This window comes from Rhamphochromis sp. 'chilingali', assembly GCF_963969265.1.
Source record: "Rhamphochromis sp. 'chilingali' genome assembly, chromosome: 4".
NCBI classification, from domain to species: Eukaryota; Metazoa; Chordata; class Actinopteri; order Cichliformes; family Cichlidae; genus Rhamphochromis; species Rhamphochromis sp. 'chilingali'.
The window spans coordinates 8,927,109-8,951,362 of NC_137948.1; the positions used below are offsets into that span (position 1 = coordinate 8,927,109).

The window sequence follows — 24,254 nt, forward strand, 5'->3', positions numbered from 1 at the left end:
AAAAGAGAGACAAAGGGCGAAGAAATGCATTTTACACAAATATATATTCAGTTCAGTTCAGTTCATTTTTATTTCAAACATTTCAAACATGTGCCTTCACAATGATTACAAAATATCATTCCATTATTTGTTTGAAAAGGAGTAGGCTGAAGTATTTACTTATTTGTCCCTACCCCCTCAAGTTTTACCTCTCATTCATTTAATTTTTTTTTGTCTTAAATTAAACAAACAACATATGAAACATATAAACATATGAAGTAAAACAAAACATAACATACATAAATCAAAAACAAGAAATTAGCAAGCCCCACCACAGTATAGTTTCTTTCATATGAAAAATACAGAATGTGTATATTTGCAGATACACAAGTTATGGAAAAACAACAAACCAAAACAAAACAACAACCAAAAAAGAACCGCAACACCATTTCCAGCAACATTACCGTCCTGGGTTAACCCCGTTTTCTTCATTCTTATACTTATTTAAAATTAGGTTTTTATATTTTACTTTAAACTGTTTTATGTTTTGACTGTCTTTTATTTCTTCTGTTAGACTGTTCCATAATTTAACTCCTGCAATTGAGATTGACATAGTTCTTAAAGTTGTTCTAGCACTTTGTATTTTTAAATTCCATTTCCCTCTTAAGTTATACCCACCTTCTCTTTCTATGAACAATTTACAGATTTCTTTGGGAAGCAATTTATTTCTTACTTTATACATTATTTGCGCTGTTTTAAGCTTCACCAAGTCTTGGAATTTAATAGCTTGCATTTTGACAAAGAGTGCATTTGTATGGTCCCTGTACCCTACATTATTTATTAATCTAATGGCCCTTTTCTGTATTATAGTTATTGTTTGTGTGTTACTTTTGTATGTGTTTCCCCAGACCTCTACACAGTAGCTCATATATGGCAGTAGTAAAGCACAGTATAAAATGTGCAGTGCTTTCTGATCCAACATATGCTTTGCTTTTCCCAGGACGGCAATGCCCCGTGCCAATTTCCCCCGAACATAAGTAATGTGTGGCTTCCAACAGAGCTTGTGGTCAATGATCACCCCAAGAAATTTTATTTCATTTACTCTTTCTAAATATACATTGTCAACACATATTTCTACTTCGATGTTTTTCTTTTGGTTTCCAAACAACATAAATTTGGTTTTATCGAGATTCAATGATAATTTATTTATATCAAACCACTTCTTTAATATCGTTAATTCCTGTGTGATCATTTCCAAAACCTGTGGCAATTCCCCACCTGCACACAGTATATTTGTGTCATCTGCAAATATTACAAACTTTAAAATCTCCGATACTCTGCAGATATCATTTAAGTACATAATAAACATTTTTGGACCCAGTACTGAACCTTGAGGTACTCCACAAGCTATATCCATCAAATTAGATTTATATTCATTTATTTGTACATATTGTTGCCTATTCCCTACATAGCTTTTTAACCATTCCAAAACCACTCCCCTAAACCCGTACTTTTCCAGTTTTTTAAATAGAATTTCATAATTAACAGTATCAAACGCCTTCTTTAGATCTAAGAAAACTCCGAGCGCATACCTCTTATTATCCATACATTCCGTTATCTTTTCCATTAGATCTATCAGTGCCAAAGCTGTTGATCTGTTGTTTCTGAACCCATACTGACTATCTGTCATTAATTCATATTTTTCCACAAAACTGTCAAATCTTTTTATGAAGAGTTTTTCCAGTATCTTAGAGAACTGGGAGAGTATTGACACTGGTCTATAGTTTGTAAAATTATGTCTTTCACCGGTTTTGTAAATGGGAATAACTTTAGCAACTTTCATTTTTTGTGGAAAAACTCCTTTTTGAAACGACAAGTTGAATATATATTTTAATGGTTTTACGATACCATCAATAACTGTCTTTACCGTTACCATATCAATATCATTCCAGTCTGTACTGGTTTTGTTCTTAAGTCCTCTAACCATGTCATAAATCTCTTTCTCTTCCACTGCTCTTAAAAACATTGAGCTACTATTCCTTTCAATATTTTCACCAGTGTCCCTTTCTATTCCATCAACCTTTATTTCTTCTGCCAGTTTTGGCCCTATGTTTACGAAGAATTCATTAAAGCCATTTACTATCTCCTCCATGTTATTAATACTTCTTGTCCCTTCTATAAAGTACCCAGGGTAATCATTATTCCTTGATTCATTTTTGATTATTCTGTTTAATACATTCCATATATCTCTTGTGTTATCTTTATTGTGTTCTAACCTTTTAATGTAATACTCTCTTTTACAGGATCTCATTATATATATTCATATATATCTTTTGCTGCTGTAGTAGACTAGCATGTGATTAACTGTCTGTACACTATATTAGCTATTACATTGTCATGCTTGCTTTCCAAACCCCTAGCTGTATAAAAGTGGAATTTGGCCAGTGACAGTGAAAGCATCATCAGCTTAATTTCAGTTTGATGATTGCTGCCCTCGAGCTAACCTAACAGTGACAATGAATACCACAGCTTGCCATTGCACCATGCCAAATTATTTTACTACTATAAATTTTACTGCTCTTCTCATATCATTGTGTAACTCTCATCCTATCGACATATTTGACATACACAAACTACTAATGAGTCCCCGGGGACGCAAAAAATAATTTACTGCGAGAACCAACTATGATATCAAAACATATGTTTTCTCAGATTATTATTATTGTTTGTGCAATTAATGTCAACCAATAGAGAAAAATATTATTATAATTATTGCTTAGTTACAAAATTATTTGCACAATTTGTAAATTTTACTTGATTATAACTTGTAGCTTTTATCCATTGTTACTTAAAAGCCTGTTTGCTAGCCTTTAATTCAGGTATCAACTATTTTTTCAGTAATTTCATTTAAACATTATTTATGTCGTATTTATGTAATGAAACAAATCAGAAACAAAGCAATATTAAATGTATACACAGCTAGGACTGGGCCATATCATACTGCGATAGAATATGGGCAGAGCCTTTGTTTTCATACGCACATGGCGGAAAAAGCATGGCGGCGACGGAGAGTGAGAAGGGCGAAAGCGGATCATTGAATGAAACAGATGAACCAGAACTGGTTTGTAAAAATGCTGCAACTTCAGTGGTGTGGCACTGGTTTAGCTTTCGTCCGTCAGATACACAACAAAGCACTATTTTTGGTAGCGCATGCTAGCGGGCCGTCGTTATTACTGTGTGTTTTGTAAAATACAGCACACTTAAAATCAATCCTTTGATTTTTCTGAAAATCGACAGTGCCCCTTATAATCCCGTGTGCCTTATGTATGAATTCTGGTTGTGTTTACTGACCTCGAAACGAGTTTATGTACACGGCGCTCGAAAATCTTTCAAATGTTTCAGTACGACTTTGCTAAGCTAGGAACCCGCACCGCTTGATGGATTGTCGGAGCATTACGGCTATCGTAGGCAGGCACCTCGCGGAGTGATACGTACTGTGCTTCAACATAATATTACCGTATTGTGTGTGTATATATACTATTTTTAAGTTTTGCGGATATTATACATGGTTATGCTGAGGATATGTCAGTCAGTTTCCACTGGAAATGCCTTTTGGTTAAACTGCCAGCAAGGAATTTGCATTTGTACTGTTACATTTTTATATAACTTTATAAACAGCTGCTTGTTTAAGTGGAAATACATTGATGTTTTTTTTGCACTAATAAAATTGTGGAGTTGTAAAGTATTTTGTCTAGTGTCAATTATATCGTCAGTTATATCGTTATCGCAAATTTTGATAAATATTTTTGGTCATATCGCCCTGCTCCATACACAACATCAGGTAACCTAGAGATCTCTCCAGCGTGTTCTGAGTCTGCCCAAAAAGCCTTCTCTGTGGAAGGTCATACCAGAAACACCTACGAGGTGTCCAGGAGGAATTCTGGTCAGCTGCAGCTGACACCTTTTGATGAAGAGGAGTAGCTGCTCTACTAAGACATCCTTCGGAGGAAACTTATTTCTGCTGCTTGTGTTCTCATTCTTATTATTTCAGTCACTACCTACAACTCACAACCACAGGTGAGAGCAGACTGACCTGTAACTCAACAGCTTTGCTTTCGAGCTCAGCTCTCTCGTCACCACAGCAGTACAACATCTGTCTGTCAGTGTCCAGCTCTACTCTCCCCTCACCCATGAACAAGACCTTAAGGTACTTATACACATCCACCTGGGGCAGCAACTCATACCTGACCTGGAGTGGGTACTCCATACTTTCAGAGGACCTCAGAGGATGGCTTGAGAGATGCTAATTCCAGCTGCTTCACACTCAGCTGCAAACCTTGCCAGTGTAAATTGGAAGTCATCACCTGATCAGGGCAAAAGAACATCATCTGCAAAAAGCAGAGACGAGATCCTGAGTCAGCCGAAAGGGAATTTTCCCTTCCAGAAGGGTGGAGACGTTTCATTTTTAAAATGACTGACAGAGTAGCCCTATCCCTCTTGATACTGCGTGACATTAATTATGTCTCACGGCAAACATTAACTGAATAAACACTTCCATTTATTTAAACTGCATAGGTTTAATTTGGTGCTTTTCCCTGAAGTCCACTGGGACCCAAAACATTTGCAGTTTTAAAAAGCACCAATAAAAGCAGAAATAAAAAAAACAACGGTGTTTTGTTCCATTAGGAACAAATTGACTGACAAAGTCATACAAACAAACAAAAAGCCAGAACTGGAATGATAGAAAAAAATCTGAGATATGACAAAAATATAATGCTGTGGTCTAAATGCACCCCAATATGTAGGATGAGGGATAAACACAGTATTATGATTCAGACACTGTTTTACTAAAAAGAGTAAGCATCCAAGTTTCTCTCAGGCTGAGATAAGGATCACTGACTTTCATCATCATTTAACCCTAAGGGTCTTCATTTTTTAAGGCCATCAGCACGCTCACTTGTTAATGCATAAACCAGCCACTAGTCTGTAAGACTTCCATACACTTGCACATAAAAACACATAAGGACAGACACAAACTCACAGCCATGTACCATCATCTGTCTCTGACATGAAGTGGGCAGCCGCACTGAGGCATGTCTAGGGTTGGAGGGCATGAATCAAGATCACCATAAACAGAATTAAAGAGAATAAATACTCAGCTATCATAGAGGCCGAGTGATTTATTCTGCACTTTCACAACACTAGCAGAACAGCAGCCCCCAAGAAATCAATATGTAATTATAGACATCCTACCCTGGGCTGTTCCTCTCCAAGCATCAACCACCCACCACCTGCCCTGCACCGACACCACCGCCCTCAAAACAAATGTCAGAATGGGACAAGTCCCGGAACAAGAAATAAAAGGCTTCGCCCTGCTGAGAATAGCCCTCTGTTTTAGTGTGTTTACTGTCTGTGCATGCAAAGTCTTGCACACATGTCCTAGAGCCATTTTTCATTATGGCTTCTTCCTCTGGATTCGATTTAAACTTTATAGATAATTCAGATTGTTATACGTTTGTATATACAGAAGGCGATAAAGTAGGAAATGGAATTCAGTTCATTTCCAGGCTTACATTTATCTCTCCTTCCTTTTTCTAATGGTAAAAGAACCTAACCATATCTCGGCTACAGCTTCTTATGTAGTGTACCGATATTAGAGTGTTAGGCAGTGTGTCTTATCTCGATTTTGACAAGCAAATGGAGGTATTCCCACAAAGCGAAATAGACGTAGAGTTTCATCCATCCATCCATCCATCCATCCATCTTCTTCCACTTCAGCTGCCATAGGACAAGACAAACAGTAAATCCTGGACTTTAGCAAGGCTAACAGAGACACACAACTATCCACACACACATTCAAACCTACAAGCAATTTACAATCACCAATTAACCTATCTCTGGTAACTGGGTGTCTGGACGGTGGGCCAGAGAGAACCCATGCAGACACAGAGAGAGCATGCAAAGGACCACGTGCTGAATTTGAATCCTGGACCTTCTTGCTGTGAAGCAACAGTGCGGTTGAGCAGTAAAAGTAATCCAACTAGCTAACTAAAGAATGTTTCTAATAGTAGAAAACTTACTAGTAGGTTTTTACATCAACTGGAAGCCAATCTGTTGCCAATATGTCATGCAGCTCTTTTGCTTGTTTGATATATTGAGATACTGCTGTATAGTTACATTGTTTATGCTACACGAATAGCAAACATTAAGCCAGGATGCAAGCTAGACTCCAGCACACAGCTGTTTAATTCCAAATATTTATAAAACCACGGACATCAGAATATTTTCCAGACTTACAGAATGCAACATATTTTGACTATTTTGATTTTGAGTCAGCACGTGGTGTAGTGCTTAGCCCTGCCATCTCACAGTAAGAGGTTCCTGGGTTTAAATCCACTGGCCAGCTGGGGCCTTTGGTGTTGAGTTTGCATGTTCTCCCCATAGCTGCATGAGTTCCTTCCGTTTACTCCAGTTTCCTCCCAAAGTTCAAAGACATGCCTATTAGATGAACTAGTGACTCTAAATTGGTCGTTGGTGGAAAACAAATTGTTGTCCCTGCCGCCTGTCCAGGGCATAGCCTGCATCTTGCTCCATGACCCATGTGATAGGCTTCATCCCCTCTGCAGAGTAGCTCCACAGGATAATTTACAATCAAAAATCTGGGGTCTGCCCCTCCCTTCCTTCCCTCCCCATCTCCAGCTGCCTCCCTCTTCCAGCTCCACCACAATCACCCACACATGCAGGGCCTTGGGGTAAAGATGTGTCACCGGGGTGCAGGGGAGGCATCCCCCCTGTCCCCTTCTGGCTTCCTGTGCCTCAATTTTATCTCACAACTTAGACATTCACATTACTCACACTCTCATAACACATACATATAGGATCTTGGGGGTGGGCACGCTACACGGAATCCAAATTACCATCAGGGTGTACACCTCACCCCTGGCGTCGTTGCCCAACTCTCAATTTTAAATACACGTAGACATTGAGGGCTAGCAGGAGGGGCTATGCGCTTACCTGCTGCTCTCTGGCAGGTAGCTCCATGCCCTCCTGGGTTTTAAAGGCACCTTAGAACACACATGCATCAACATTACATATGAGCGGGCGGAGGGAGGTTTGGAGTCTTCACACACCCCCGTTCTCTGCGGCCTGCTGGAGCGGGGGGGCTAGAAGGAGAAGTTAGCCGTCTGACTGGGGTCTGGAATGTGGGGCCTCCCTGCTGCTGCGGAGTCGGGGCGGTCTGCTTCTCCCCATCCCAGGAAAAAGGGTAACACCACCTGGGTCTGGGTGCAGTTTCCCCCTCCCGGGGCAAGGGTACCTAGAACCGGGGCTTAGAGTACACTTGGGGAGTGTGATCGTGTGTACAGTGTCTCTCTATGTCTGTCTCCACGTTAGGTGAGTGTTGAGTAATTGCATATGAGAGCATGAGGGTGGGAATGGATGTTTGTATCTGTGTGTGCCTGTTTGTCTGTGTCCATATGTCAGGTTGGGTGTCAGGCGCCACCTCTCTGGGGACATCTCAGGTACTCCAAGGTATGGAGGCCTATCTCCCCCTACCACCACTTCCTCTGCCAGTGGCAGACGCCCTCAGACATCGGTGCGTTGGTGGTTCTTTGTGTCTGGGGATGGGCGTCCAGGTACACACTGGCTCACTCCTTGGTGGCTGCTTATCGGGGCCTGGAGCCTGGGGCTCGCTCGGGCCACTTCGTGGGTGGGGTGCCCTCGGCCTCTTGGCCTGGGGCTCGGTCACTCAGGCACAGCTGGCTGCCGGCGGAGCTCACGGGCGCGTCACTGCAACTCCCCCTGGCTTCTGCTCCGCGGCTGCTGAGTGAGCCCTCATCTGGGACTCTCCTCAGCTCTTTCTGGGACAGTGGCGCCGCTGCCCCTCTGTTGGTCTTCCTTGGTCTCTTGTGTTCTGGGGGCCTCTGGATGTCTGGAGTTTTGATCTCCTCCATACCTGCTTCATGCCCTGGAGGACGGGGCTGTGGCCCCCCCACACCCTCTAGCAGATTATTACATGAAGGAACCTTTTAAAAAAAACAAAAAAAAAAACAAGCGCGTTCATGCTCACAGGTGTACACACGGGTGCTCACACACACAAACGACGCCCTTTTTTGGCTCCTACCTCAAAGCACACTGTGTGCTGTCGATCTTACGTGCTGCACAATAATGTTTAATATTTAGTATTTACAGTTATATTCCCATATATCATTGTGATGTTGTTTATTCTATTGCTCTCGTTTTCTTCTGCTTGTTTTCTTTTTTCATCCTCAACAGGTGAAATTAAAAAAGTATCTACTGTTATCTATTGTTAGCTAGTTTATTGTGATGGTGTTGTTTTTATTATGTTGCTCTTTGTTGTTTGTTTTCTCTTCTGGTTTTTTATCTCCATACAGGTGATCCAGGTGTTTTGTTTGTTTTTCTTTCTTTTTTTTCCCCCTTTCTCACCATCTCTTCTCCCCTCTATTTTTCTTTCTTTCTCTCTTTCTTTCTCTCTTTCTCTCTTTCTTTCTCTCTTTCTTTCTTTCTTTCTTTCCCTCCCTCTCTTTCTTTCATTCTTTCTCCCTGTCCTATTCCCCAGTCATGTCTGTCCCGTCTTTAAAAAACGAAAATAAAATAAATACATAATTATAATAAAGGTCAATCAAATGGACCAATATAGCAAGGCCATGAAGATCCACTTGGTAAAGTAAATCCACTTGGCATCTTTCTTGGCCTTCAGACAACAATTCTGATGGCTAAAGATCCAAACAGGACAGGCAAAAAAGAAAAGAAAAGAAAAATCAAAAATCTGAACTTCAAAGTAATTTTATACCAGAATAACTGCTGTCTTTAAGATGTTTGGATATTTACCAAATTTCCCTGATGCATTTGTAATACATGTCAAAAAAACATGCATGTTATGTGCAGACTACATGTGTATTTGAATAACTATTATATAACACATCTGCGCACTTCAAAATATGTTATCAAGAAACAAATAAATATCTGGGTTTTGGAATGTCATTCAAAGATGTCATTCCAAGATCCGGGATAAAAAATAGAAAACAAAGTTGAGCTCTCACTGTAGTGTCTGATGACTCTAGTACTTGTCAGTTTCTGTTGAAACGAGCACCATTAGCTCAGCTGATATGGTCACACACACGGGCCTCGGTGGGCTCCGCATAGGCCCTGACACATTGATAAACAGCTGTATTAGTATGAACTCTGCTCATCGCTCTGTGGTCTCTCCCAGTTAAATCAATGAGGTAACCAGTCAATTCTTGCCCACACTCAAGCTATTGCCAAGCCCTTATCTGGCCCTTGCAGTTTAACACTGACCCCCGCACAGGTAGCAGGAGACACACTAATCCATCTCTCGAGTCCAGACAGACTCATCTCATCTCATCCCAGCTACTCCTACCCCGTCTCTCCACACTTCACCCATTCTGTTATTCAAACACCTTTTTCCACCCGTTCCTTCACTCACTCCCTTGATGTCTTGCACAGTTTCATTTTCCCCTTATCTGCGTTCTCATCCATTTCCCGGCTGCTGAATTTCTCTCTGTATCCTGAGCTATCTCTACCCCCACCCACTGTTTTTCACGCCTTGTTCATAGCTCTCTCCCTTTCTTCTTCCCTACTCTCACTGCGGGTGCCTCTTGGTCTGGCCATGGGGAAACAGCTCTGGTCAAATTAACACACACATCATTGCCTATCAATATATGCTCTCAATGAGGGCAGAAATTATTTAGAATTTGAGCTGTTTTGATTCACTTCTCCTTCCTATCACCTCAGGCTCCAGTATTTGATTTCCAAGAGCTTTGGTTGAGCTGCATGTCTGAAAATATCCATAATGGCCAAATGGAAGTAAAGTCATTTGATACAACACACCTCTAGGATAATTGCAGAGGAAGACGTGTGATAGCAGATTGAGGCTCCAGACATATAATGTTATCATACAAGCAGACAGTAAATTGGAAACATCATATCACTTATGGTGTTATCCTTGTGAAAACAATTAGCTGATGTTGTAAAAACAAAAGACTTACATGGCCTAGCAGCTAAACACAGTTTCTATGGTGATAAAACGCAGCCAAATGGAAGCCTTATGTGAACCTATTCATTGTGAGAAAATCCCATACAAGAAAGCCATGTAATTATTGAAAACACATTTGCATATGGCTGCAAAGCTTATCTTGTAGCTGTATGAAGTGCTTAAACGACAAATTAGAAAAAGAAATCTCGTCAGTGCCTGCAAGACAAGGCGAACTCAAAATCAGTCAACAATTTGAATATTTTTGGATGTGGTTACAGGGATCATCTTAGGATTCCTTATTCATCTGTGACACGTAATGTTATGAAGATGAATGCTCATTTCAAACATGGCAAAAGTTTCACATAACGAGGTCAGTGAAAAGCTCAGGCTTTCGACTGCTCTAAATGCTTGATTTCAGATAGCTTTACTCTTGATGCTCTTGGCTTTGTATGATGTAACGAGAACAGTTATCTATAATATGGCCATCTCAGACACAGAGCTCTGTGAACCCAAAATCCCCACTTACATGCTGTGCAAATCTTTTGTTTGTGAGGGGCAGACAATCAGAAAAAGTTGGCTCGGAGGTTGGGAAAGGAGCTAAAATGGATTGTTTGAGACCTTGACTTACTTGGGGGGCTCCAACAAATCACATCACATAATATAAGTAGGGCACTTATCCAAACTGACATACATTTAAAAGAAATTTTAAATTCAATAGGAATAAGAAGACACTTGAAAAAATATCATCAGGAATAAGAGCGAATCCAAGTTTAAATCATCAGTGTTGCCCTTTAGACGGCCACTATCGGAGCACCAACCCATGTTAACTGCCTCGTTCTGATTTATGGGCCTCCTCCTTCACTGTGCTCAGTAAATAAATGACAACTAGCCCTGAAGTATTCTCCTCTGTGGTCCTTAGCTTGTGGAAAAAGTTACTTCAGAATGTGAGCACTTACCTCTTTAAACCTAATACGTACTTTTTCTTTCCATCTATCTCACCATTCTTTTCTTTTCTAAAATCTCATTTAGTGGAGTACTTGTAGTCCAGAGCCAGAGCATTTGAACAGTTTCACATTTTTAAGGCTCTGAGCTTCATCACATTCAGTGTGAAATAAAACTGATACTACATTCAATTGCTAAGTGGGAGTTTTATTTTAGCTAGCTTCACATGAATACAAAGAGACTTGTGTGCAACAAACTCCTGCTAACATTTCATTTTAAAGCTTTCTTATGTGTATAGCTACAGAGATGCATGCAGTCACACAAAATTATCCTATTTAGTAATTTGTTAAAAATTATGCTGTGGATGACCCCCAAATAGGAAGATACTAGATGCTTTGTATCTTACTGTGGTCTGCTGTCCCAGACCTTCACTGCAAACACCCTTAGGCTTTGTTGGTTGTGCAGTGTCTCTGGCTTCAATCTGCTCTACAAGTGGAATGTATTGTGTTGAAATCAGGGGGCTAACCTTTACGAGGATATGTTCAAACTTTTCCCTTCTCTCAATGATCACTGTCCTCAATGATAGTTTATAAAGGCACTTTAAAGTATTTCAGGACCTCCAGCAAGAAAACTGTAAATCTGCCAGCTGCCAGAGAAGTTCATTTGTAGAGTTTGCATGTTCTTCCTGTGCTTGCAAGTATTGTCTTAGCTACGACACATAATGGCTGATGCTATTGAGGTATTCATTCACAAAATCAGAAAATAATCCCCCCCAGCATACAACCTGTCTCTGTTTCTGTCCTTTTCATGTGCCTATGCATAGTTATCTTCCAAATCCAGCTACTAAAGAGGAGAAATGGCATGTGGTTTTTCAGAAGTTGTGGCAAGACATTGAACTAAACAGACAGATTCAGAAACAGACGGGGTGACACCATAGACAGACAGAGATACAGATGCAGACTCAGAGGCAGACCGAATATAACACGTAGAACTCAAACGAAAATAATCATGATAATAAATTGGAAAATGATAATAATAAACTTAAAGCGCTGGGTCACCGACCCAGGACCATGACATTGGGTTAATTTTTTAAAATGGAAATTTAAAGATAATTACTTTTTATCTCCGTAACAGACTGATGATGCATCATTCTGATAGATGAATAATTGCTTTTATAAAGGCTACATGAACGTACTGAACACAAAAACAGTGCTTGAGTTAATATTTCATTATTTGGGCCAAACAAGTAGAGGGACACACACAGCATGGCTGACCTGTCAAAGCTTAATTACTGATCAGCAAAAGCGCAAAAAAAAAAGAAAGAAAGAAAAGAAATTGCTTTATGGTTTGTCAGAAAACAATAACAATTGGATACACTGAATCTTAAGATGACATAATAATTCTAATTATTTCTAATTAGCTCAAAGGGAGTCTCTGTTAGTGGAATGCTTTGTACTGCAGCCTTGTGGCGTGAGGGTTAAGGGATGCTGTTGTATTGCATAAAAAACAATATATATGATATGTTGCTTTTTAAAGCTTTTGAACTCCCAGCTATGGTAACTGTTTATAGATATAATAGCTTGCATTTATGTAGCATGTGTCACTTATGCTTTTCAGATTTTGAAGCAGATATGATTCTGAATGTATACATTTATGTCAGTGGTGTTCTGCCACTGGAATCTACAAATAGACATTAAAAAGGACCTGAAATGAAAGTGATTCCTCTCTCCAACAGCAATCTGTAATGAGGCTTCTTGCATATTTGGATCCATGGTTTAAATTGCTGCCATCTTGTGGTCATACTTGGCTGTTATCTCTGGAAGCAGACTTGCCTCCACTTAACTCCAATTCTTCTGACGTTTTTAGCATGTCTCACTTACACGGGCGAGTCTATTTTCCATTAATAATGGCTTGAGCTTGTCAAGCTGAGAGGCCAACAGCTTTTCCTGGCTGTTTGCGCACGTGCACTGTGGAATAATCACTGCTCATCTCTGCTTCTACACAAAGTGAAGATAACTGAACTCAGAGCAGTGAAAGCAGCTTGGTCGACCATCAGTTTTCTGTATTTTTCCAATAAATTTTTTGACAAAGATGAATTAATGGATTTAAACCAGGAAGTGTTAGGAAAAGTAGGGATCACTGAAAATAGATAATTGATTTTAGGAAGGATTAGGAATGGTTTCAAATCATCTTGTATTTATTTAAGCAGCGGAGTAAAGTTCAACAGTTAATGGGTATATATTTAATGTTTCCTATCCGAAGATAACACTGTCAGCCACAACCCCCTCATTCAGTCAAAGTGGTAAAATGGTAGACTTTAACTAGTTTATTGAGTAGCTGGAAACTTTGGAAAATGAATCAATAACCCTAAATGACTGTGGCAGAGGAGAATAAAGATCCTGAAGGAATAATAACACATCGTCTGCATAAAGGACACTTCTGCGTTCTGTATTAAATGTTGAAATGCCTTTAATATTGCAATATTGCCGGTAGCAGCAACTGGCTCTACAAATAACACAAACTAATAGAAGTCTCCTTTTGCACATAGCAAGAATGCCTTGAAGATGTTTGCAACGGTACAAAAGCTGCAAGCTGCATTAGTGCTTTGAGATTGTCATGAATGAGAAATCAGTTGGTTGACTGAATGTATAAAGTGTAGCCACATATTTTGCCAATAGACCAACTTAATTTTTCATCAAGATATTAAATCCCCTTGTAGATATTGACTATTAACCATGTCACATGGTGCTCACAGCTTTTAATTCAGTTGGAATTTTTTTGTCTTTTTTAAATTTCAAATGTACTGTTTAAGATCAAGATCTTGGCTTGTGTTTCAAAACTCATTATTGCCTTTGCTTGTGTTTTCACCCTGCAAAAGTCGCCTCACACATACTATTGTCCACATGTGACAATAGACTGCAGTATTTTTGCTCTCTGTAAATATAAAGCATGTATGTACATATCTATATCCACTTTGTTTGCACACTTCTCCTTAGTCTCAGGACACTTTGAATCTCAAGCACAGACTCTGTTTCTTCTGTTACAGTTACTGGCAACAAAGAAAGCACCTATAAACCATTTCATTTGCATTTCATCTTGCCTCTGAACACCTCAGCAGTGACGGGCAGCTTTTAAAGATAAAGCCATTACAGCAGTGAAGAAAATACGGCTGGCACTGGAACCTTCTGTCATCATTCCTTCTTTGCCGACAGTTTAGGCAGCACTCTGGGCATCGCCCCATCATCTTTTCAGTACATGAATTTGATCAAGATGTAGACACAATGAGAGGCACCATTAACATGATTTATAGTTGCAATCACGGTTGTTGTGGCAACCCAACTTTCAATACTCTCACCTCTGTGGAAGCAGTTTGAATCCCTATTCCTTGCCCACTAATGCTTGTGCACATTATATACTGGATGTGGAAACACTCAGAGACCATACTCATTCACGAATGCACACAAACACAAACACACCCACACAAAAGATTGCTCAGTGAAAGCGGCACAGTCCTCCCAAGGCCAAGGAGCTTGTGTAACACACTTCATTTGACACATTCATCGTGCAGCTTGAGCTAAAAGCATCGCACTCAAATATAAACTGAATTCATTTGCACGAAAATAAGAGAACAAAAACATTTCAATAACCCACTGAAACGACACTCGTTTTCTCCATCTACTGTGACTCGGTGCCTGCATGGGCAGAATGAGTTATGGCTGGAAAAGAGACAAATCCAATCCACTAGAGCTGTCGTTGTGCAGATGAGTATAATGCCACCTAAGCTCATCCCTCAAACTCTCACTTGCTGTTTCTGTAGCTGAACCACAGCCACTCATTGCTGTTTTGCTCCTGTAGTGACCCATCAAAGTCAAGGCAAGGTTTCAGTCATGTCTTCCTGTTTTCAGCTCTTATGTCTTTGCCAAGGTAAGGTTTAGCAGCCCCCCCTGTGGCGTTCATCAACTGCATCATGACAAAAAAAAAAGGGGGGGGCAATCCACAGCACAACACTTCACACATGACAAATAGAGAGATCCAAGTGGATCGAATGTGTAATCTGTGAGAAGCGTGGTGGTGTTGGGGAGCGGAGTAATGAAAGACTATCACATTTTATGATGGATATCCTGTCAGTGAGAAGGCAGGGCTGCAAGCAGCATAGAGGCATTACAGTACATGTTCCATCTAAACTGATGCCTGAACATTACCCGTTGTAAACAAAAGGACATTCCCCAAGAAAAAGTTGCTGCCATCATGTGTCAAAAATCTTTTCTTTTTTTTGGCAACGTCTTTGAAAATATTTTGATTTGAAAACACTGACGCTGAAAAAAACCCCTTCTTTCAACACATTTATCAAAACGTTACCAAACCATCAGCAAAGTCAGTGTATCGCTTCACATTGGAAGTTGCAACCAAGGATTGCATTTCAAACAACACTGCAGTTTATTGTGTCTTTTACCACTTAAGCATGATGCCATCCGTGACCACCTGCCTTAAACTATACTGGTCAGCTTCATGCTCAAAAGACCATGCGGCTTTTCTAATTTTATGGAGTGATGCAGGGATTTGTAATTGTGTTGATGTTTGACAAGTGAGTCATGTTGCTGAAAGTAATGAGACATGATAGAAAACAAATGTTAAATTGATTTTCATGCCGTGTAATATAATAAGTATATGATAATTATACAAAAGAGTTCCCTGACAGACGAAAACAGACGGCCAAGAAGAGGAAAAAGGTAAGGGATAGGCTGATAACCATACTGACTTTTTCACTTAAAGACTGATTATGTTTATTATTGGCTGGACGTTTGTTTTAACAAACCAATTAGTAGAACAGCAATGATGAGTTATTTATTACTATCTGGCACCAAAAGAGTTACATCTTACAAAATAGTTTCTCGTGTAATTGAGTGCCCATGTACAACCCTATCTTTAAACACAATGTCTTTTCATTAATGTCTTTGTGTAAACCCAAGAAGTTCCAAAAGGTTTACGCTGTCTCCCAACCTGAAGATTGTTGCTGCCATCAAAGTCAAGATAAGCTCATATTTTTCTTTAAATGCTACATTGTCTCACTTTGTCTCACTTATTCACAAACTGCAGCTTGTTCAAAATGCTGCTGCGCGTCTTTTAACTGGGACTGGTAGGTTTGAGTCTATTACTCCAGAGCATTTGCCTCTGTTGCACCCTACCTCAGCAATAATCTCCCTCAAGCTATTCGCGTGTCTGATTCAATCCAATCTTATAAATCTCGATTAAAAACTTATTTATTTAGCCTAGCCTTCCCGGCTTCTTCGAGCACGCATTTGTAAGTGTACTGTAATTTATCTTTTTGCTCTGATTAATGTTTATAATGATTTAACCTTCAGCCTTTTGGCTTGTGCCTACTGTGCCTGGTGTATTATTGCTTAGTTATGTCTCCCACCTGTCAGTATATTTGTATTTGTATCTGTTATTGCTCTTAATTGGTTCTGTGAAGCACTTTGACATACCTCTGGTTTTTAAATGTGTGATATAAATAAAGTTGTATTGTATTTTATTGTATTTAAACATCAAGCATTTTTTCTATGTTCTAGTAAAATATATATGTTTATGACACTGGCAAAACTTTGCATTCATTTTTACTCAGATACCTTATTTTTCAGAATCAGGTTTGCATTATGTAAATAAGGATGTGTCAAATGTGGTTGGACACCTGACTAAGCTGTGCCATGTAATAAACGTAAGAAGCTACTGTGAATAATTATTAGATTCATCTAATTAGTTATATATATATATATATATATATATATATATATATATATATATATATATATATATATATATATATATATATATATATATATATATGTGTGTGTGAAGAGAAAGAGAATTACATTCATACATACATAATGGTAGTTAATCTTTGTGGATTAATATTTGTAGCCAAATAATATAAAATCTTTTATACTACTTCATAACATACATGATGATTGATCTGAATAGAACAAATACTCTTTTCCCTTCCAATGTTTTGCATAAGTGCAGATTTTCGTGGGGAGGGTTTTTACTCACAAAATAACATATCTTTTGTCCAGTATGCTCCTTTGTATTTTCCTGAAGCATTTGTTACACACACGTGTTTAATGGAAATGTGTCTTTGGCCAGATGGATTTGGATTGGTTGATGATTTCAGTGCATCTTTGTGAGCTGGATGGATACACTGATGTGCTGTACAGCCTTGGTTTTATGGGCATCTGAGCTGATGTTGGATGACTCCCGTTAGCAACCATTGCATTGTTTTTCTTGGCCTTCATGCATTAATTATATCGCAGTGTGTGTTGTGTTTTCAGGTGGCTGAACAAGTTAGTTGTGTTGCTATGCACCACAGACACAACTCTACAGCAGTCGGTGCATATAATTTCTTCTTTGTTAAATCAATTGTGCTAAATCCAAAGTATTTCCCTGCAAAAATTATTATCCACCTTGGGAGACAAGCTCTTCAATTTCTGATACACCAAGCCTTTACGTTTTCTTATGTACTGCTCTTAGTTGCCATTTTCATGGCAAAATATTAAAAAAAAAATGTGTGGTATCTGAAGACCTCTGCACAATACTGTAATCCTTGTGAAAATTGCTGCCCTAGCATGCAGAAGTCTATGATTTGCTATTATAAGCTGTAATTCAAAATTCATACTTCAAGGTCAAATGTTAATGCATCACGGAACATAAAAGGTAAAGCACGGTTTAAGACTAAAAAGTATTATTTTATAAACTCCTAAATAATTTACTAGTTATGAAATATTGACTGGGTCTGCTGGCATGGCAGGTTAAGCATGCAACAGCGCATAGTTAATTAAGCCTTCTTAACATTATCCCAAGTGTGATGTTATTTGCAAAGGCAACTTTATTTAAATGCAGCTGAGGATTTAATATTCCTGTAGCAACATTATATCTGCCAAGTGATCCATATTATTTAAATGAATCAATGCTAATGTGACGATTTTTCACTGACACAAGCCCCATGGGCATACCTGACCTGCCATCCCTCTTCTTCTGCTCTCTGCACACTCCATCCATCTCACCTCACCCCTCTCTTCCTACTCCTCTTCCTGCACTCCATCTTGTTTTGTATCTTTTCTAAATGTCTGGCCGTGACCTATTTTCTATCATCACTTCTAGCGGCTTCACCATTTGAAACAGAGACGGTGGATAAGGACAAATAAATAAAACATCACAAGATAGAAACATTAGTGTTTCAGTTAATATACGAAAAGTACAATAAGTTGACAGAAAAGGATGCTCGGGAAAGGGTGAGATGAAGGCAGGCGATCTGCTGTGATTACTCCCAAAGGAGACAGCTGAAAGAAGAAGAAAGAAAGATATGAAAAGAGTAAGGGTAAGTCAGGCGTCTAAAAGTTGTAGACAATGATTGGTGCCTTTTGACCAACACTTCTGACTCCTCTCTTTCTTTGGCCCCACTCTGTATTGGATTTCTTCTGTTTTGTTATTGCCAGCAAAGTAATTTCACCTCAGCCTACAACTTTATTTACATCTCCTCCAATTCCCTCAGCAATAAAGGCCACAGCTCAAAGCAGCTGCAAGGACATGCGCTTGAATGGGGCCTTGCTTTGTACGTGTATGTGTCTATGCATATCTGTGTGCTTGTGTTTTGAATTCCAAAAAGTTTTCAGACACATTATAGGTGATGTTTAGAGTTCCTCAGATGTCTAAAAGGAGGATTTGGTGCTTACAGAAAATTTGGAGTTATACGAAACAAATTCGACTCTGTGCAGGCCTTTAGTCTTTCAGTATCTCTTGTGTCCCTCAACCACAGCTCTAGGTCAACATCCCCCCCAAAGCCCTATCAGTACTTTACAATTAGTTGATTGAACCTGCCTCCAGTGAGCCATCTGCCTGGGCACATGGTGGAACTGATGTCCTCACCTGCCAGAGGCAATTAACTCTAAATACGACTGTCTCCGCTCGTGCACCACAATTCTTCTCCCAGCTGAATATAATAAGGTTGAACTATGTTGAAGATGAAGAGGGGGTGGGAAGCCTGCTCATGGCCCCCAGAGGGTGATGGGTAATTACTTCCGTCAGATTTATACTGGCAGTCATGCGGAATGGTGGACGACTGTCTTCGACCCTCGTAGGCAGGAGAAGCAGCAGAGGTTTTCTCTGCCGCCTTGGGTCAACTCGAATTGGAGGATGGGACTGAAAGATGGGGGAGGAAGGCAAAGGAAGGGCAGCCACTTGCGTGAAGCCAAGGTTAGGTGATTAATTGGAAGAGCGGCTCAGGGTCAGCCTCTATTGTTGGGGTGATGGGTCAAACGAGTGCAGCATTGAGAACATCACCTGATGCATGGCTGACCCTCCTGTCCTCTGATATGGCAGAAAGATGATGTTGTAACTCAGAGCGGTACGAAGAGAAGGATAGATGAGAAATAAGAGAAGGAGAAGGGATGAGGACACAAAAGAGACAAAACAGAGAGATTCTTCAGATTTGGAGTCCCTGTCTCTCAGCTGACATTTCAATTAAATTGGTATCACAGTTGCCAAGAGTATTGTTGACTTCATATCTTTTTTCACACTGAAGGATTTGAATTATTTGAAAAAGTGCAAGAAATGTGCCCAGCTAAAGCAGGAAAGGATAGACGTGCCAGAAACTGTCTCAGGTTTCACTGCATTTGACAATAATGAGATGTCTACTTGTAGAAAAGAGCAGTCGAAACAAACAAAGGTAGGGAACAGCCAGGGAGCGTGTTTGTTCACAAAAATCAAAATTCACCTAAAAATTAAGGTAATTTCTCTTCACCGTTCCACACGTAGAAACTGACATCTCTAGTTTTTTTTTAATCTTTTCTTTAAACATCCCCCAGGTTTCTGTGAATGTCACTGCAGCCCAGTTCTCCTGTTCACCCATTAAAGTCAGCCTGGAACATGACAGATCTTTGAAGCTGCACCCCCCCACTCTCACCGGCGATGTTCCTCTCCTTACTGCCTAAAACAATGAGATCTGTGCTGTGCTGTATTTCAAAACCCATTGTGGTAACATTGTTGACAGTGGTGTATTTCTTCAGAGTGCCCTACCTTTATTTCTTCCATTCCTTCTATTGCATCTCTCTTTCTATTATTCAGAAATGGCATTTTATATGGTGTTGTATACCCCCAATGTCCTTGACGAAAAACAATGGAGATGTACAGAATGCTAAGAGGCACATAGGCGTATCATTGATAGCAGCAGAGAGCTATCAATCTTCGAAACAGATGGCCTATCAGTCGCATGGCTTTGTCCTCGACATGTCTACACTGCTTAGAGGTGACCTTTAGAAGATAATTCACACTAAAGATGATGGTATATGCTTGATTCAACTTAAAGTAAATTAACTTAAAAAAAAAATAGGACACCATTGTATTTTACTACTTTCAGAATTTTGATAATCAATACTAATGTACATAATTAACAGTACTCCTTATATTTTCATGCCCTGCTTTTTTTGGAAGCTAATGAAAGCTCGGTTGAAGTGTAAAATAAATGATTAGGCTATAACCAGCTGCCCATTGTTCCAGCAGCACATCCCGCTTATCAACTGCTCCATGTTGGCTTTCACTGCACAAGAAAGAGCAGCCATGTCAATCCTCATTAATTCTCCCAGTGAATTAGAAGCAAAGTAGATGATAGGAAATTAATGTCTGCAAGGAGATACTTAAATTATTCAACAGTAACAGGATTATGATGAAAGATCCCTACACTGACTTCTTTCTCTTCTATCCGCATCAATTCTTCTCTCACTCCTCCACCACCCCCTCTTCCTTTTTGTGCTTTCTTCAGCTTTTCTTTCATTTGAGGCACATAGCAGCCATTGCTTGGGCTATATGCATGTATGAGTGAATACATATATGAATCAAACAATCCTGCCTAATACTAGTTTTGTCCCCATTGTTGGTTTTGGTGTTACATCTTACCATGCATTAAGTTATTCTAACACTTTTGTTTTCATCTTTTAATCCTTAAAAAATCAAGCACATGCATTCAATTTTTCCTCCAGGAGGAGATTAAAGTATATTCAGAGTCCAGTCTCGTTTGTTTGCATGGTATTCAAAAATAAAAAGAAATAAGGAATATTAGCAAAATATGGTGGAATATGACTTACATGACTGAGAAGCCAGACTAAAACCCCAAAATGAACTGGTGTATAAATGTGTCTGCACATGTTTGTATGTGTGTGCGCGCGTGTGTCTGTATGTGTGTTTGTATGTTTGATAGAGAGAAAACAGGAACCAAATAGACACACTGTAGATCTTGATTTAAAAACAGCATATTTTTTCATTGGTGAATGTCATTCATTTAGAAATACAGTCTAGTATTTTTTTTTAATTCATTATGTTTGTTGTGCAGATTTCAAAGATATACAGTGTTGATTACTCAGATGCTTATCTACATAACCAGCCAAGCTGTTCCCTCCTAGTTTTAGTCTTAATGCTTAGTGGTGGTAAAGGTCGTACGACAGAGATCTGCTGTATTTTTAAGTGATAACATTATCATTACCATTTTATGTGTATGAATCTGTGTTGCTAGATTCTAGCAACACAGTTGCCAAGAGTATTGTTGACTTCATATCTTTTTTCACACTGAAGGATTTTGAATTATTTGTTCTTGTTCTAGCAGCTAGAACAAGAACTGGAATAAGTGACCCACGGTCACTGTTTACGAATTTTTATTACATTTTTTATTATTACATTTTGACATTGACTCGTCTCTGCGTATTATCAGTGACATTGTTGATGATGATAAAATGGTAAATTGACTTTTCTACTCCACCTGAGCACTCCAAGAGATTTATCCAAGGAGTAAACATAGCTCATTTCTGATTGATGACAGTGATAATGAGGTGAGTTGTTGAGGATATCTGTAATTTTCTGTAAGAATGCGTTGCTGTTTTTGTCTCCATCAGCTGCGGTTAGCTTCTGTTCGCTGCTCTTACTGAAAGTTTTGTTGAAATAGATCTTACATGGGTAGACTCGTACTTAGTAAACAAACTCTCATATGATATTAAAATCTAATCAAACTATTATCTGACTATTAGCAGTTAGCAGCAGAGTATTAGCAGTTTTAGGACATTCGAGTCTAACATTTGCTGTCATAATGTTAGCTTATAGCATTATGTTGTTGTTCCATCCAGCTCTTGTCAGCTTTCCAGGGATGGGAGGGTCACATGTCTAATCTGCTGGCAATAACTAATTGTGACAACACCAAGAATAAATTAGCATACCCATGTAGGTTTTCTTATATTAGAGCTCTGGTTTCATTCAGGACATAACTACCTGTCTGTTATCACATCCAATATAATATGGGGGACAGCTCGTGAGCGATGTGCACATGGCTTTACATGCAAAACCTCCCATTTCTCAGATGTATGTGTCTTGAACCCTTTTTCCCTTTTGCTCTTTAGGGCTGACCTTGCAGTTTATAATAGCCGATGTACATCACCAGTTGTACAGGTAAAATAAAGCCATTATTTCATTTGTTTCTTGGGTTTGGGGACTTTGGATTGATCTTTCCTCTTTGTTTAGAAAGAGGAATCAGAAGCATGTCATCCTGCTCAACTACAATTTAACCCGAGGAGTCAGCAACAGATGTAACAATATATCAGAAAATACTGATATTAGTGAAGTTGTTCTAAAAAAAAAACAAAACATCTGAACTGTAACTCTATATACTATGGTGCAGCAGCATTCCACATTCATTTTAATCAGAGTACTACTCAGCCTTTTCATTCACTGAGCGATGCTTTGAAAAATGATGCCGGCTGAGTTTCTATAAAAGGTAGATCCTCCAGAGTGGAAGAAGTTATGATCTAAGTTTGAGTTATTTCTGTAGAAGTAGATGGCACTTTTTTTTTGCAACAAACAAATACCAAAAAGTTTTTTGCTGATTTTGGAGACAATGACAAGCAGTAACTCCAGGCAAGAAGACAGATTGGAGGGGCTGTGGAGACATTTGAAGATGTTATTGTACTATGACACCAGAGACTGAAAAATATACTGTATGTTCTGCCCATACAGTCTGTGCCTTGAATAGAGGAATGTGCCACTTCCGCTTAAACATAAGCATAGTAAAAGGAAGAACATTGTGTCCTAGTAATGATCAGTGAGTTTAAGCATAGATGAAAAATAAAAGCATTCTGCCATGCAGAAGCAAGCACAGTAAAGTGAAACTGAAGAAGAAAAACAGCATCTGAATATGAAAAGGAATTAATATAACATCAGTTTCTTCAAAGTAAATAATAAATACGTAAATGTTCTGGGTATTACATATTTATTACACAATCTAAACTTAAATTAGAGCTCTTCTTGTGTTGTGACTGAGGTCTCTCTGTACTTTTAAAGCTATTTAAAACAGAGTGCTTTGATGAACCTGAGCAATGCCCCAGTGCTTGCCATCTCATATTATGTGAGAGAACATTTCCACCTTGGTTACCAAATGTGGCAATTTAATTGGGCCTGCTGCATCAACAGAAGTGCATGGTACCTGTTAGTGTATTCATTCTCTTTTGCTATAATGAACACAGTTATCCAATGAAAAACTTTTTTGTAAGAATATATTGAAAGAACATGACTGTATAAATGAAAAGCAAACCGGTTCTCTGTAGTTGAAAGGCCTTGATTATGAGTTCCCTCCCTAAAGTTTCTATAGTGTATATTCTTTTAGCACGAAGTAAAATATGAGGCAATTTTTGGAATGCATAAGTTATAAAGCCAAATGTACTCACATCACATTTTGCTTTTACACAGTCTAGAGAAAAAGGGTCCTTAAATGCACCACAGCTGGCTCTCCAGACTGAAGCATGAATTTGTTAAATGAAGCCACAGAACAATTTGTCCCACTCACCAACCGGTGCTTTGTCCTTAGCTGGCGCTGCAGGACGACCTCAGAGCAGTAACCTGAGGCCAGGAATATACAGCGACTGTGCTCTAATTATCAGTTGCTTCAGGTAATGGTCAATTAAATATTCATCTGTGTGGATTATAGGGACATGACACCAGACTTGCATGAGTGGTGCCTGAGTTTAACCTCAAGCGATTGTATAAGCAGGGTGGGTCTGTAAATGTTAATGTTAACACCATAATGTGCCCAGACATAGACTATTAATATGAAATAATATCCAGTTCTTTTCCCAGTCACAGCAGGAAGTACACATTTTCCCCCTCAGCTTGTCCCTTAAACATTATTTTGAGCAATAGCACTTCTAGACAGAGTGTAGACTTGGTGTAAATAACTAGGGGAATGAAAACAAAAGGTTTCCCTAATGTCACAAAGCCTGAGGACGAGGTTAAA

The 24,254-nt window shown here is 39.1% G+C and overlaps 1 long non-coding RNA gene across 2 annotated transcripts in view; it reads right to left on the reverse strand.

Moving 5' to 3' along the window:
* Positions 1 to 1,256: 1,256 nt before the first annotated feature.
* The window catches only part of LOC308396136, a 29,322-nt gene continuing 6,324 nt past the window's right edge, over positions 1,257 to 24,254 (reverse strand). For both annotated transcript variants that reach the window (XR_013971515.1, XR_013971516.1), the window contains one exon: positions 1,257 to 8,003. This is a non-coding gene — a long non-coding RNA (uncharacterized lncRNA). The remainder of the gene's footprint in view (positions 8,004 to 24,254) is intronic.